Consider the following 16,735-nt stretch of genomic DNA (forward strand, 5'->3'; position numbering starts at 1 on the left):
GATTCTATCTTTTTCCACAGATAACAAATACCATATTATGCAAGAAATGTAATACAAAAGGTAATCCAGATTTAATTGACAACAGTTAGAATATATTAGACAACGCCACAGTTAAACTCTGCTATAAGTTCAGAGCTGGATCTAAAGTTCAGAGATCTCAAATTAATTTGTTTTCATCATTTAGCCTTGAGTATCTTCTACATTTTGTTCAAAAACTTTAATCAAAGTCTGATCAAAGTCATTGTGAGCTCAGTTATATAAACTAATACATCTCAGAATGTCACAGCAGAAAATGTTGCTTCAAGAATATTTTGAGAAACTTGTCATATATGGTTCATTATATTACTAAGCAGAGAAGCAGAGTACAGAAGCACCGGTACCAACCCTGAATGCTGAATTGGCATTTTATTATGAAGTTTATTTTTTAACAGCTTATAATTTGTCCATAGAAGTTTCCTTCAGGCAAAATTTTCATGATGGTAACCTCTCTCAAATGCAAATTCTTTCTGTAACATGAAAATGTGGTCAGCTATTTTTGGGTATGACCAGACAAAGAAGAAAGTGCGTGTGTGTGTGTGTGTGTGTGTATTAAAAAAACTTATCTATCTACTGAAACACTAAAGCGATGCCTATTTAAAAAAGTAAATACAAATTAAAATGACAAGTGATTAATCTCCAAGATATCATTTTCAAAAGTTTCTATTCAGGCTATATGTGCAAAGCATACCAGATTCATGCACAAAAAAGTAGGTGGGTAAGAAAAACATGGATAGCAGTTTCCTGTTCTGAATGCTTATTATTATTTCACCTATTTTGGAATTAGGCTTTATGTATATGTCAGAGGCTTTTTGAATTAGGCTTTATTTAAATTCAGTATTTGAATAAAGCCTAATTCCAAAAGGGCTTTGCCATTTAGATTCATGTAAAAAATGACCAATATTATAAAAACCACAGATTAAAAACTAGGCAAAAATAAAGAGAGAACATTCAGAAGGATATAAATTGTCATGTCCCCAGATATATATCAACCTAAAACTCATGGAGGTAGAAAGAAACTTTCCCCTGAAACAGGTTATGCCATAACTGCCTATTGCAGTATCTGGGCAACTTCCTGTGATATTCTTCTGCTATTTGCCAATGGCTGAGGCAGGGCACTGGATACAATGGATATCTGGTCTCACTCAGTATGACAACTTCCATAGTTCCCATTTATTAATCCTCACAATAAGTATGTGAGATAGAAATGAAACCCAGGCCTAGGATTTCAGACATTCCTAGTTCCTAGTCTAGTTAAGCTCAAACCATGCCTTCTCTGATGTTAACTTCCCAGAAGCTCAGGCTCTTTTCTTGTAGGTGCTATCTGTGCCACTAAAACGAGCAGCTCAAAATTTGTGCCTGCAATTGTACACAAAATGTGCTGCACTCTGAGAGCAATTTACTTGTGGGGACAAAATGTGGATGATAATTTTGCACTCAGAATTCATGAGCACAGAATTTACTGACACAAATTCTACTATTAAAAAGACAACTCTCCTTAGCATGGCAGGAGATTTACTTCAGAAGCTCTGCCTGAGAATAATAAGAACCAAGGAAGTGTCAGTAACAATATTATCCTTCGTGTGTGAAATAAATATAAACAGACTTTAGCAGTCTAGCTTCCTTGTTGGAGTTCCCCACCTTATAAGGGAAACCCAGTTTAGCTCCTGTAAAAAAAAATTCTTTCAGAAGAAAATTTAAACATTGCAAAGCCCCCTGTCTCTGTAGCAACAGTGCTCTGACCAGGTGCAAAAGACCAGAGTGCTTGCCAATGGGCCATTTGGGCTTCCTAGTCCTACTTTACCTTAATTCAAGTGTTAGAGTCACTGAGTAATTCTGTAACTTAAGCTACTGAACTAAGGCCCAGTGAGGGATATTATTCCAGTGGAAAACTGGCTTGGCAGAGCTCTTTCACTTTGAGATCCAACTTCTCCCCTCTCTGACTAGCACAGAAGCTCTCCCTGCAATCTCAGCTAGCCTTAGCCCTCTAGAAATCAGCTTCTTCACTGGCCATTTCTTGCCACCTCAGCAGTGCAGCGTGAGTAAGTGTCCAGGTCCATGGATAATGCCTGTAGCAACAATGCAGTCGTGCCATCCTTTCTTGTTGAAAATCCAACTTGCCTCCTCCTTTATCTTGTGCTCAGATGTGTGACCTGGGCAAATAAGTGTTTCTGTTTGTGTGCAACTCCAATTTTGCTATTCATGGGATAAATGCCTTGACAGTTTTATTGGCAAATTGTTTCTTTAATGATCAAACTCCTGTCTTCAGGCAAGGTGATCTGGGGAAAATGCCACTTTAATCAACTGGCCTGTGTGTATTAGACCCTTGGGGCCTATTGGGCAGAATTCATACTTGCTCCTCATTGTCCTTCATATTAGTCTTCATAGCATTGCAATATGCCTTTTAACAGTAACCTTTAAGGGAATAAAAATGAATGCAAGAGAGGCAAAAACTACTACCCTGGGTTGGAAGGAGAAAGAAAAAACATACTGTAAAATTCTTGTTTCTGAAATACCCAGCAGCTAGTTTACTTATTCTTGATCACCTGCCACTGCTACCTAACCACCCCAATAATTTTGATAGTATCCCTTTTATTGCTCTCTTGTCTATTTTCTTGCCTTTTTTCATGAATCTTTGTATAATCAGACCTTTGGGTCCCAATGGGCCAATGAGGCTTTTCAACAATAGTAGTATATAGATTATTAATAATGCCATAAAGCTATCAAAATGTTTTCTATTTACAGGGAGGTAGTTTATGAGGTTATTACTATAGTAGCAATTTGCTATCAACCCTTTTGGTTAGAGATCTTGTCAGAGTGGTAGATTTTAATCTGTAGCCTTTACTTTTTCTAAGTAGCTGTCCATTGGCATTCTTATTGGAAGAAATTCTTCCATTCTTTTGAAGGTAGAAGATCTTGGGTTCTAAAGTAATCAGACTAATCCACATACCACTCTACCTCTTGTTAATCTGTTCCATCATCTCAGGAAATAAATCAGCAGCAATATAGGAACCAGCAAGTCATGCAGGCATAAAGATGCTGATCTGACATTTTGCAGCTGAATTTTGTGTCTTTTTGCATTACTTAGGATTGCAGCTAGAAACTGAACAAGTTATACCCCTTCTTTTACCTGGATTGACTCCCAGCTCTACAATGCCAAAGGGGAGGGGAGGGAGGCCCACAAAAAGTACCCAAACACCCAGTCCTCAGGAACATATCCACTCTCCTCACTCTTTCAGATCAGTTGATAGCAGGACTGTTTTCCTTAATTCCTCATACTTTGCTGGTATTATGCCATGAAAACCAAATTCTGCCCTCAGTTATGCAGGTGAAGTCCTTGCATGACTTTACTATATCACTCAGGATTTTTATAATTGTGTAACCCTTCTGCCAGGCACTAGTTGGCAGCACAAAGGGCTGGGTTCACATTTTAGGGTAACCCATAAATTATACTAGTGGCTTGAGCTCCCACCCAAAAATCTAAGAACACTAAATTTGCTAGGGTGTACCTTATAAGTAAAAACCCCTCCTCACAATCAGTGTAAACACAGCCCTCCCCCAATTTATTACAGAGAATTAAAAACAAAAGAAAACACTAAATATAATTTTAAAAACACTATTAATTACAAAGCAGAGTCTATAGCATGGGTGGGCAGTTATTTCAACTAGATGGCCGCTTAATGAGCTTTTTTGAGCTGTTGGGTAGCCCCATTCCTTGACAGTTGCCCTGCCCCCTTGTTACCATATTGGGACTGGAAGTCCTGCCCCTAACTCCTGACCTTTGCCACTGGAAATACCTCTCCTTGGCCCCCAGAAATACTCCTTGGAGGGTTGCTAGAAAAAACAAACCATACACTAAAAGTCAAACACCTACTATAACATAATGGGGTTTTTTTTAGAAAAAATATGTCATGATTTGTTTGTGTACTGTATATAGAGGTGATTGCATAATAACACAAAAATAAAGTCTTACTCTTGTATTGTGTGCATGCATGCAGTGCATTGCATGGGTGTGTGTATGTATGTGGGGGATCTGGAGTGTGAGGAAAGGTAGTGGATGTGGGGAACATCCCCATACTCCCTCACATGGTGCATAGCCCCTGCTGCCAGCAGCAGCAGCAGCAGGCGGGGGGCGTTCAGGGTTCTTGTGACTGGTAGCACATGGCTCTGGCCTGTACTACATGTGAGGGCAAGGAGTGCAGCCTGCCCAGCCCACCTCTATCATGGGGGCTCCACGCAGCATGCCTGCAGCTTCCACATTTGTGCAGCACTGGAGGAAGTGCCTCGCTCCCTCACATGCAGGTCCTGGGACTCTGCCAGGAAGCATGGGGTTGGGGCTTCCCTCTACTTCTGGCAAAGTCCTGGGACCTGTGCAACAAGGAGCTGGGAAAGCAGCAGGCACAAGTACGGGGCTCCCTCCAGTGCCACACAAGTATGGGAGCTGTAGGCACACCTCATGGAGTCCCCATGATAGAGGTGGTCCAGGCAGACTGCACTCTTCTCCACCATGCACAGCGCTGGCTGGAGCCACATGCCACTGGGTGCCAGCGTCAAGCATGAGTGCCCCAAGTTCCCTCCCCCAACGCTACTGCTGCCAGAAACCCTTCCTACCCAAGCTCCATACTCCCTTGCCCCCCTGGGCATGGACTCTGCGCTGCTGCCAGCTCTAGCCCTATGCTCCCTGCTCCTGCCTAGCTGAAGCTTGCCCCTACCACTTCACTACCTGCTGCTCAGAGTGAGTGGGACACCAGAGAAGCTGAGCAGGGCCCCTGGTGGCTGCAGTGGCTGCAGCAGTGGCAGCAGCAGCCCTGTCCAGAAGCTGCTGCTGGCTGGGCCAGGTCTGTCCATCTATGAGGTTGGAAGCAAAGTGTAATAGGGTATGTTGGGGGGGTTGTATACATGGGTTCCTTGCTCCCACCCTTATGGGCAGAAGATCTGGGCAGGGTACAGTTCATTGGTGGGTGGTGGCAGGCCTGATGAACGTGACTGGCAGGCCGGATCTGGCTCACAGGCCATATTTTGCTCACCTTGGTCTATAGGTTTCACCCGTGCTTAGGCATTCTGGGACCTGGGGCTCCCCAAAGGGTAGTTCTGGGGTACTTCACCACTACACCTGCCTTTCAGCAATGGGCTGGAGTGGGGGGCCAGAAAAAGTCCCCTGGTTTCACTGTACTACTGGAAGCTTCTTGAGGGCATGGGTCCTTCTGCACTGCAAGGGTCTCTGTTGTTCCTAGTGATGTGATAGGGCACTGATGTCCACTTCTGCATGGTGGCTTTGAGGGGATAACTGCAGCTTAATCAGTATACTGCACCCCAAAATTCCTAGTCCCAATCCTAGCTCTACGGGCCAAAAAACTGCAAAAAATCTCAAAGAAAAGGTTGGGCCTGAACTACAACTAGCACTTAACCACACCACTTTGTTGGGACATACTAGAATAAGAGACAAAAGGAGGCCCAGGCCTTTCTCACTGGGCCTGGACAGGGCAGCAAAAAGATGGCCAGGCCTCTACTGCACAGAAGCCTGGATAAACAACAAGTAGTGCCAGGCTTCACTCTGGCTCAAATCTGCCAGCCAAACATATGGCTGCTGTTCAGACACATAGCAAGGCTGAAGTGCAGTAGCTATGAAATGGCAAAAAGGCCCAGGCCTATGGCTGCAGCCTGGCCATCCGGTCTCAGCTATACCACAATGCTGAGTCACTACACATACAGAACAGAGGAGGCCAGGCCCACGTGGCCAGTAACTGCCAGGACCTGTTCCTGGTCAGTCTGTTCCAGGGATTAACACCCCCACAGTATTATCCCATTCAAGGCCTATGTGGCCAAAACTGCCAGAACTCCATTCTTGATCAGTTTGCTCCACGGGTCAACACCCCACTCCACAAAAAGTGTGTGTGTTGGGGGGAAGACAGAGGAAATAGGAGTCAAACTCCAAGACAGACTTTCTCTCCCTATGCTTGAGGCTTTCCAGCCACATAGCTTTTGCTTGCCTCTCCAGTGAAAGCGGGGAGGGGTGGACTAGTGGGGGTGGGAAGCAGGCTTTCCGGCTCCCAATTCAGCTGTGTAGCTCTCAGCAGCCGCAGGAGAAAGTGAGAAACTGTAGTTGAGCTATTCTTCTATACCTGATGTGGCATCACCCAAGCCTTGTCCAATCGGGGAGTGCCACACTCCAGCCTCTCTCTTACTCAATCTGCCTGAAATATCTTCTGCTTCCTCTGGCCAATAAGGCCAGAGGGTTTTATATATTTTGCCCAGACACAGGCCTGAGCTTACCATGTGCTAAGCATATGGCCAGAACAACAGGGGCCATCTTGCCCACAAACACACGCATGCACACACAATACACAATCAAAAGCACACACTTTACCATACACAACCAAAGCGTGTGATTGTGTGGGTGTGTTACAATTGTAGCAGCTATCAGAATTGAGTCCTCAGTGTATAATCAGTGATTTATCTAAAAAGTAGCTATCCCTAATCATCAGCCCATAAGCAGCAGATACAAACTTTGGCTAGACTGCCTGGCAAATGATAAAAAAACCGAGGATTTATATCGAAGAGAAGAGAAAATTGTTACCTCATTAAGGACTGCTTTGAAATAGACAAGGTTTTTGGTCTAGCTAGACTGCATACCTTTTGGAGCTTCAGAAAGGCAGCAAATTATGTGATCATGATATACTAGCGTTTAAACATTTGAGCTTTAAAATGAGCCTAGAGTAGTTCATATTCAGATTAATCTCTCTGTGACATTTTCTGCTGTGCTAGCTATAGTGATCTGCTAGAGCAATGGTGTCACCCTGTGGCCAGAAAGATTGGCCTAAAAGATCTTTTCTTCTTTGTACCATATCCACTTTACCTGATACAGAGTCCAAGCAGAAATAATTTGATTCTTTTCCATTCTACAATATTAAAAAAATGACCCTCCATTTATCAAAATGAACAGAAGGATAAATAATATACTGCATTCCATTACAAATTGATGCGTCAAGTACTTGACTAAAGACTCTTTAATTAAACTCACATCATCCAAAAAGAATTAAAAACAAAAAAGATCATTTAGATAATATGTTCATAACTGTTCACCTCTGCTCACCCTCTAAGCCCGAAGAAACAGAAACAAGCCCAGAAAATTATCAAACTTATTGTCAATCATTGTAAGATCTTCAAAACTTGACCCATCTTTTTGTTCTGTCTGACACCTGACAGAATTCTGGTCCAGAATTAAGGTAGGTAGATGCTATGCAAGACAAATAATAAATACTCACTTCATAATTGACCTATCCACTACTTCTAGGCAATAACACAACTGTTTAGTAGATGTTTCCCATTGTAAGGATAGTTTCCAACCGGAATTTTCGGAGATAGAAGCACATCAACCTTGCTATCCTTAAGTCATTTTATAGATGAAAAGTAAATTTTCTGTGAAACATCTCTCTCCTTCAACGGGTTAATCATACTGGAGAAAGTTTATGAGCAGAAAGGCAAAACATCTTGGTATCGAGACACAATACATATCTGCACTGCCACTGACCATGGTACAGTATACTGAAGCAGAATAGCTTATCTGCTCTGAACGTACTAAACCCTGAAAAAAAATGCAGCTCCCCTTAGTCAGGTGTTGGGTGCCAATAAGCCCACCCAACACAGAGAAGTTATTGGCCCATGGTGAACAACATTTTAAGGCAGCTACCCAGCATCCATTCCCAAGCTTAGTGCTCACAGAGTGACACATGAGTATGTATGTTTCACTTATAGTGCTCCCTTGCACAGTCCAGGGACTGTGCAGACATGCTTAAGGTAATTAACCTCAAAAGTGGTTCAGAAAGAGCTAAATGCCAGGAAACTATAACAGAAGAAATGTTATGATAAGTACGCTAAGCAATTAACCCCTTTCCATCTATATAGTTAGCTATAGTTTTAATGGAAAGTGGCTGGCAGCCTTGAATTTTAGAGCTAAAATATTCAAGGGCTTAGTCACCCATCACTTCCTTTGAGTTACAAGGAGTATCACTTGCAAATCAAGGGAAGTGATTTTGCCACTCTATTTGGCACTGGTGAGGCCTCACTTGAAGTACTGTGGAACCCAAAACTGCACGCATTTCACTTCACAGCTTGGTAAGAATCCAGTGAATAGTTTAAAAAATGATTACGGGCCTGGAAGTGAGAATTACAAGAAAGGGATAGAAGGACTAGTCTGGAGAAGATAAGATTGAGGAAGGATTTGATAACAATCTTCAAATACCTGATGAGCAATTACAGAAAGGATAGAGATGGGCTTTTCTCTGTGACTGAACGGGACCAAACTAGGAGCAGTGGCCTCAAGCGTTAGCAGAGGAAGTTTAGGTTGGAAATTAGGAGGAACTTTTGGACTATGAAGGTGCAAAGGAATTGGAACAAGCTACCGAGAGAAACTGTGGAATCTCCATCCTTGGAAGTTTTCAAGAGCAGGTTAGGCAGACACTTGGCTGGGATGATTCAGTCAAAGATGTTCCTGCCTTGAGCAAGGGGCTGGATTAGATGACTGCCAGAGTTATCTTCCAGCCCTACTTTCCTGTGATCCTATATCACAGGAAAGAGAGAAATGAAAGCCAAAGAGGATACTGGGCCCAAAGGCCTCTGGGTCCCAACACTGGCCCTCCATTTCTTGATTGCATTCAGGGTACCCCCACACTATGATAAACAATAGCTGACCAACACCCAATCACTGATTATTCAAAATATTGACAGCCTTGACTCTAGGTAGCAAATCATTCTTAGTAGCCATGCAAACCACAGAAGAAGGAAGTATCTGTAGGATAAGAAGTGGTCTAGCAACAGGGTTGGCAGTATGGCTGAGACAGTATTTTTTGATGGATACAAGTAAAAATCAAAATGCACTAACCTGCTAAAGTCGTTCAGGCAGTTACTCTAACATCTGATGCAGATTTCCTTAACTTGCATATTTTGTTAAATCAACCTTACTATTTTGTGGTTATTTCTCTTTGGTTTGTTAAAGGCAAATTGAAATCAGTAGCTTCACTATTTTGAAATGATAAACGCTTTCCCTCCCCGTTCCCCTTCCATGCATCTTTGTATTTCTAATTCTTTCTGTCAAGCCCTATGGATGTACCCATTTATGAGTGAAAAATAACCATGCACCTAAGTAACGCTGTTGTGCCTTGCTTGTCAGTAGAGTGTAATATAGACAGCTTTGTTTTCCCTGTAAAACAGGACTATAATCTTGTGTGTGTGCGATATAACACTTTGCCTTGTGACAGGGTCACAACCTCGGGTAGTCCTGGCACATATCATGGGATATAACCTTTTTTCTATGTGACAGGGGTATAACCTTGTTGCACATCATGACTGGAGAGAGAAATTAAGGAACACTCTTTTACTAGTATTTCTAGATATCAAACTTTATTGCATGGGGAGAAGCAGGAGTCTTACAAATGAAGACAAAAACATAAGAGAGTAACAAAATAGGATATACCTTCATGGCTACAAGGTCTGGCACAATACAACTGTATTTCTCTTCTCCATTACTCACAAATTTGTTAAGCCTGAAAACTGGTCTTCATAAATTAAATAAATATATTCAAGCTGTTTGTAAAACTACAAAGATGGCAAAATGACTACCTTTTGACTACCTTTTTCAAAGAGCTAGTGTACAGATGACTGCCTTTTTCAAAGAGGACCTTCTCACTTTTGTATAGTTAATGTTTACACTTGCAGTTGTGTAGTGCTACAGGGGTCTTTACGACCCTTAGCATCCCATGGTCCTTTGCTTTCCCCTGCCTACTCCAAGAGAGAGGGAGGGAGGGAGGCAGGAAGAAAGAACAGCTGGCTTCCTGATACTCCACAAAGTGGCAAATTGGTAAGGACCAAGATAAACTTCATCTTTAGGTCCTTCATTCACTTTTAGTACTAACAGATTTATTCTAGTTTCAACATGAAAAATGAATGTTTTGGGTGTAACTGACCCAAGGTTGATTCACATGGATCCTACAACAATCCCAAGTAGTCAATAACCTACAGTTTTGATACTGAAAGTGTTTCACTGACTAGCCACACAACCCGAGGAGATCACACAGAGGCAAAAAGTAAAATGTTTGACCCTGTTCAAATCAATGGCAAAGCTCCCATTGACTGTAGTGGGATCAGGATCTTACATACATGGCACTCTTGGCCAGATGAAATCAACTGCATTTTCAAACAGTAAAGTATTACTTTGAAAAATGCTGAGTTCAACGTAAGCCTTCAGATAAGTTAGAAGTACTGGCCCATAACTGAAAATAAAATGCAAACATAGTAATTCATTTGTCTTTCTATAAAATATCAAGCATAGGTTAGTCATTGGCTAACCTAATAAATGCTTATAGCTTTTCAAAAAAATTGCTTATGACTGTAAATCTATATGTGTCTGATTGAGCCATGACTATAAACCTCATGGCATTCAATCTTAATGCAATAATTTGCCTTAAAAGCCAGCCACTATTACAGCTGTTTGGTGCTTTCTTCTATACAAATTACATGAAAAGCATATGTTTTTTTTCCAAAATATTTTATTCTTCATTTATAAACAGCTTCTATACATGTATCAGCCACTTGCATATTTCTCAAGAGAGACTTAATGGCTAATCCAATTAAAAATAAGGCATATAAGATAGTGCAAGACATGTTTTATGAGTTTGTGACTCAATTACTTGTTTTCAGGCAGCCAACAATTGAGTGAAATGTTTAGCCTTTCAAATATATTCTCACATAAATCATATATACACACAACTTGTCAGGAATCATACTAAAAACTGACATATATGAACTGTCTTTTCTTTCATCTCCAACAATTAATGTAGAGGAAAATTTATGAAAAGCTGATCTTGATGCAAGGCTTTAGAAAAAGAATTTGCAAGTGTCAACCCTAAAAATATAATGTATTTCACATTCTTCCCTACCCAATGTGTTAGTTGCCGTCAGTGCAGAGCTGTCTTGAAACACTCTGGAAGCTTTCAGGGTATGGATCCCTAACCTCTCCAATAAAAGAGTGTCTAATAGATATATGTGTGTTTGCAATCTAGTCTACTTGGTGAAACCTTAACTCTTTAGTCACTGTTTGCAGTTGAGCATGATCAACAACAACAACAAAAAACCCCTTCCATCACACTCCATTAAAGTCCCTCAAAATAACATAGAATGAATTCTAATGACATCGTTCAGATAAATTGTTGGAAGATAATATTAAAATTGATTGTATTAAAAAGGTTAATACCAAGAAGCAATTGATTTTCTTAAATCTTTTCAAATTTAAAATTATGGCTCAGAAAGCTACTAAAGCAAACTGAAAGAAAATGCCAATATATATATATATATTTGTTTTAAAGAATAGACTGCAGTACAGCACTTATGGGAAGGATTTATTATGGTTAGGATTCCTCATATGGTACCTACAGTTACACATGTTATATCGTGCATGTAAACTCATCTGTAAGAAGAGTGGGCAAAGTTTGACTGTTGATAGGCTGTACAAGTAACAGCCCCAGTCTGATATTCTAGTTTCTGCATAAAGTTTAATTCTCCTAAACTGCTAAATACAAGAATCTGATTGGTAATTATACAAGATAAATGTTGTCATGACTATATCATTGCTAGTCTCGTTACAAATGAGTTTACTAGTCTCTAATCAAAATCGTATCTAGTCTATCGTAGAAAATAACTGAGATTTTCCTTTGCTTACAGTAGTACCTTGTAAAGCTCCCATATGCTTTCAAATTTTTACGATTGAACTTAGAATGGAATCTGGTTCTGAACCTTTTCAGAATATTGATTTCTGTCCCCCCAGCCCCACCCCCCTCCTCCATTTGGTGTATTTTAGGAGGGGTTTTAAGATTATAATTTATTAGTTAGCATGGAGATATGCTTGACTATAGAGGATTTCTCTCTCTCAAACAGTTCTCCCAATCTCTCTCTAAAGCTTAGCTTATTTTATTTTCAGAGCCATACGTACACATATTCTCTATGGCCTATTTCTGTTAGTTGGTTGGCACATTCAAGCTATGTGTACTGAATCACTAAATATAGACGATTTTGAGGTCTTATTTGAGCCTGACTACCTGCTTCATTTAAGTCTTTTCTGTTCCACATTGGCTACATCTTAAAAAACAAACAAACAAACAAAACCTGTGTGCCAGTAAAGGATATTCACACAGGCATCAACTATCATTGCATGCATCCCACAAACAGTATCTTCATTTTGGCTGAAATAAAGCTAAACAACACTTTTAAAAACATTGAAAAAAAGCTCTCTCTCAACATTCTAAAACTTCACAAGAATTTCAGTTAAAAAATCATTTTCTCAGTGAAACCCAGAAATCTCTCTATATAAATCAGTTTTCTGCCTTTAGGCTCAACTGACTTCTTTCCCATAGTAAATTGGAAAAAGAAAAAATATGTGGGGAAGTAAAATACGTGCAGAAGTTTTTAAAAAAGAATAAAAAGTGGAAAGATTAAGCAGCAACACATTTCAGAAAAAATCCAATAAAACCTTGAGAATTTCTGAGTAAATGATAATTCTTTTGTGTCACCCATAGAATGATATTTGTTGGAAATTTGTTTGAAAAATGCAAAGAAACATTATTCAATTTGATCTCTTCTGAGTTTCTCCTAGCAGCTCTGATATCCTGAAAGGATAAAACTGATGATAATTTCTGGAGATATTGCATGTGTCAATAAAGCTTACCTCACATTGTTTCTACATCTGCTCATTGTTTATAGCATACTGACTGGCTCCGAGCTGTATATATTTAATAGTGGAGAAAACATAAGAGCTCTGTGGTTATCAGAATATATGGTATTTTCTGTTTCATAAATATTCTCAACTAAAATACAACAGTTAATTCTTTAAAGAGTACATTTTCTTTTCCAGCCCCTATACCTTTGTTCCAGGTGAGCACAACCCTCAGACTGATCACAACACCTGCCAGTTGATGATAGGCAAATGTATTGTTACAGTGTGATAACAGAAAAGCAACAGTACAAACAATCAAGCAATTCTATATCTACCAATCCTAGGGCTGTCGTTAAGAGTCAAAGTACATCTGGTCAGGATGCAGGCTCCACTCTGAGGCTCCCTCTCTTAGGTGTCAGCAGTCTGGAGGTAGGATGCTGAGGCCCACAGCCCCCCTCCAGTGGGGTGCATGAGACAGGCTGCTGTGCTACTCTGTTGCTTACTGCAAGGAAAGATCATTGTTTCCTTTTTTCTGTTTCATAAACAGGGTGTATCTTTTACTCTTGGGCACACTGTATGTGAAAAAAATATAGTATTAACAGCAGTAGTAATATACTAGTGAAGAGAGACCTCATTGTGCTAGGCTCTGTGCAAGAAGATAGTAAATAAACGTCTAATCCTCCTGCTCCTGCCACACTGCTCTAGGCAGGGGGGAAAAGCTGCAGCAGGGCAGCTCCTGCCCCTGCATGTAGGGCTCCAGCTCCAGCTCACAGCTGCCTTCCACCCATCCAGTGTAATGAGCATTAAAAACCTGTGGTCGGCCAAGTGGGTAGAAGGCTGGTGACTGGAGCCCTGCATGGGAAGTAGACATAAGTTTCCCCGAATCAACATGAGAAATTGTTCCAGATTGTAAGTGAACAGAGATTTATTATTTTGACAGAAAGGATAAGACTACATTAGCAGTTAGCCCTTAGAGAAATTATTCCAAATAAACTTATGTTGTTTTTCTGATCTAATGATATGAAAAGTTTATCAGGTAGCCAGATGCTACTTCTTCTGAAAAGCAATCTTGTGCTGCATGGTACTTTGAGTCCGTGACTACCATCTGAACAGGAGATGCCCAATCCTGATCCAATTTGTACATATTTTACATTGGCATGACACTTTTTATATCACTGAGGAATCATGAATATGCCCAGAATATACAGGAAAATATATACTGTCAACCAAACCACATTTCCTGTTTCTTCCAGTACTTAAGATGACTAGCTGAGGGAAAAGCTTCTACAGTATAAAAGCACAGGTAAGGCAATATATAAACTAAACTCGCTAGTGAAACAATAAAGGATGATAGAATGTATGTAGGTTTCCTGGCTTGTTTCCTTGGCAAGGAAGAGAACCCTCCTGAGAATAGTGTCAGGCTTATCCATTGCATGCGACATTAAAGGTGGTGAAGGAAGTGTCGGGGGTGGGGGGAGGCAAAAAAACCCAACACATCCATCTATTCCCGTGAGTTATGCTGTGTGCTCACATTTTGAATGCTTTTTTTTAGGTTGAAGTAAACTTCTTGTAAGGGCCAGGAACACTGCTTGAAAAGCAAACTGCATCAACATTTGTCCCCTAAGAAACCTGGGGGTATTTGTATCAAGAACTGGAAGTGGGGGGGGGGGCGACTACACACACACAGTTGACCTCAATTTGCACTTTAAAAAAGGGCATCACTTATTCAGTTAATTTTAAAAAATGGTATCTATGAAGGAATCCATAAGTCAAGTTAAACTAATATTAAACTGCATTTAAAAGGAGATCTGAAAAAGGACTTATGTTGACTTCTTAATGTCCATCGGCTTGTAACAAATAATAGAACACTATGTTAATTCAGAAAACGTATGTGATAAAATTCTCTGTCTTTGATTTATAACATTAAAATATGTATATACAAGAAGCTGTGTACTCAGAGGCAAGCAGGATCTAATTTTCTCACAAAGGTCTCTGAATTCTGCACCACAGACATGGTAGAATAATAGAAAAAAGAACCCAAAGAAGTTTGATTAGAAATATATAAAATCTCAAGTTACATATAAAAATAAATACTATAACCAATACAGTAGCCTCAGTCATAGAAATAATAGGAAAAATAAAGCAGGCAGTGTGTTCTAGCAAACAAAATTGTTTGCATTACTTCCCAAAATTCTGATTTCTTAAGTAATTGCTCATTTCCAGTACAACAATCACCCATTTTATTGGCTATTAAGCCTCTGGGAATAAAATCTGCCCCTGCATGAGAGCTCCATCTCCAACTTCAGTAATGAATGGGTTCTGCCCTTGTTGATCAAGTTTAAGTTAGTTGGTGCTGTCATGCTAAGGAGACCACACAAAGCCAAAAAGCAGTAGCAGTGGTTATTGATGACATTACTAATATATTTAGTAGGCAGAATTTAGAGTGAGAATTAAGATCCAAATTTGTCTGATTTCATTCAGATCACCCATTAGCTCTGTTTTGCTAGGGGCATCAGGCCAGCTGCTAGACTCACTCTGATACTAATTTTATTTTGTTTTGTTCAACAGTTTGAATATAGTTAATTATTTTAAGTAGGAGTGTTTTAAAGGAGTTGTATTTAGTTTTTGCTTTTTAAAGTCTCTTATTCTATTATTCTTTGCATATAAAATGAAGAGAAAATAAAAGATGCAAATATGCTGTACCCCTTTTTATTTATATATATTTATATGTTTACACACACATTGTGCAGTCTCTATTCTGTTCTCCAACTCTGTTTTCACAAGCGGTCAGGACAGGGATGTTCAACTTCTGAGCAGTGAGGGGTCACATAGCACTGCTCCCAGCCACAGGCCTCCAGGCCCCTTGGCTACATGGATCTATCATAGCTAGTTCTGTTTAGAGCTAGAATTTGAAAAACTGAGATAATATTCTTCTTTGAATAGTTCAGATCAAGCTTTAGCTGGATATTTATCTGTTCACATTACCATAGGACTCATGTGCCTCACAAACATTAACAAATATTATTAGCCATATTAAACATGGAGGAAAATTAAGTCAGGGACCAAATACAAGTAATTTGCCCAATAGTACATGGCAAAAATTGGGAACTGAGCACAGATTTGCTGAGAACCTTTCTAGCTCTTTCATTCCATTCCCAGCTCAGATACAAGGAAGCCTGAAAAGGTATCTGGGAGGATTTCATGTTCAGTTTACACAAACTAAGATCTGTTCTGGATGAGTACTCAGATTTTTGAACACTTACCAAACAACTGAAATTTTGGATGTTCACTCATTATTACCAAGTACCATATGTTCACTTCTTATTTTTGGAGTCCATAGTATTCATAGCTTCTGGCAATAATGAATACTATCATAAGCACAGAAAAATATAGGAACATAAGCACAGATTTGAATTCTACAGTTCAGAGCAACTTATCTTAGAGAAAAGTGTGTCCCTAACTAGAAACTCCTAACTAGATCCTTTGAACTAACTACATATAACAATTTCTATCTTTACCCTAGCTCTGTATTGAGGATGCCATTGGCAGCCTTCAGAAAAGAGTAGAATAGGTAGAACTGGAGGAAAAAAAATGAAAATCATGTTATGCTTCATATACATAATGGAAATTAGGGTAGTGTAGATAAACTTAGTATTGTCATGTCTGGACATGTAAGAACTTCTTTTTAATGTTCTATTGGTGTACTGCTAATCTCCTATATCACCTTAAATAAATCTGATTATACAATATTCACCCTTAACAGGCAAAGGTTCTCACTCTTTATACATAATTTGCCTAATAATACTTCTATCCATTATTATCACCAATTGAGTTAGTGAATCATATTCTCAGTTGCTTTTAGGTGGTTGACTCTACTTAGATAATATCCACATATGCTGAGAATCTGTCCCAACAGATTTATTTGTTGAACTGGATTATAATAAACTGAATTTAATCGAAAGATGGCTTGAGAAAATGTCAAACTAACAAGAATTA

Source organism: Crocodylus siamensis, chromosome 6 (genome assembly GCF_052110815.1).
Source record: "Crocodylus siamensis isolate JL-2025a chromosome 6, ASM5211081v1, whole genome shotgun sequence".
Taxonomy (NCBI): Eukaryota; Metazoa; Chordata; order Crocodylia; family Crocodylidae; genus Crocodylus; species Crocodylus siamensis.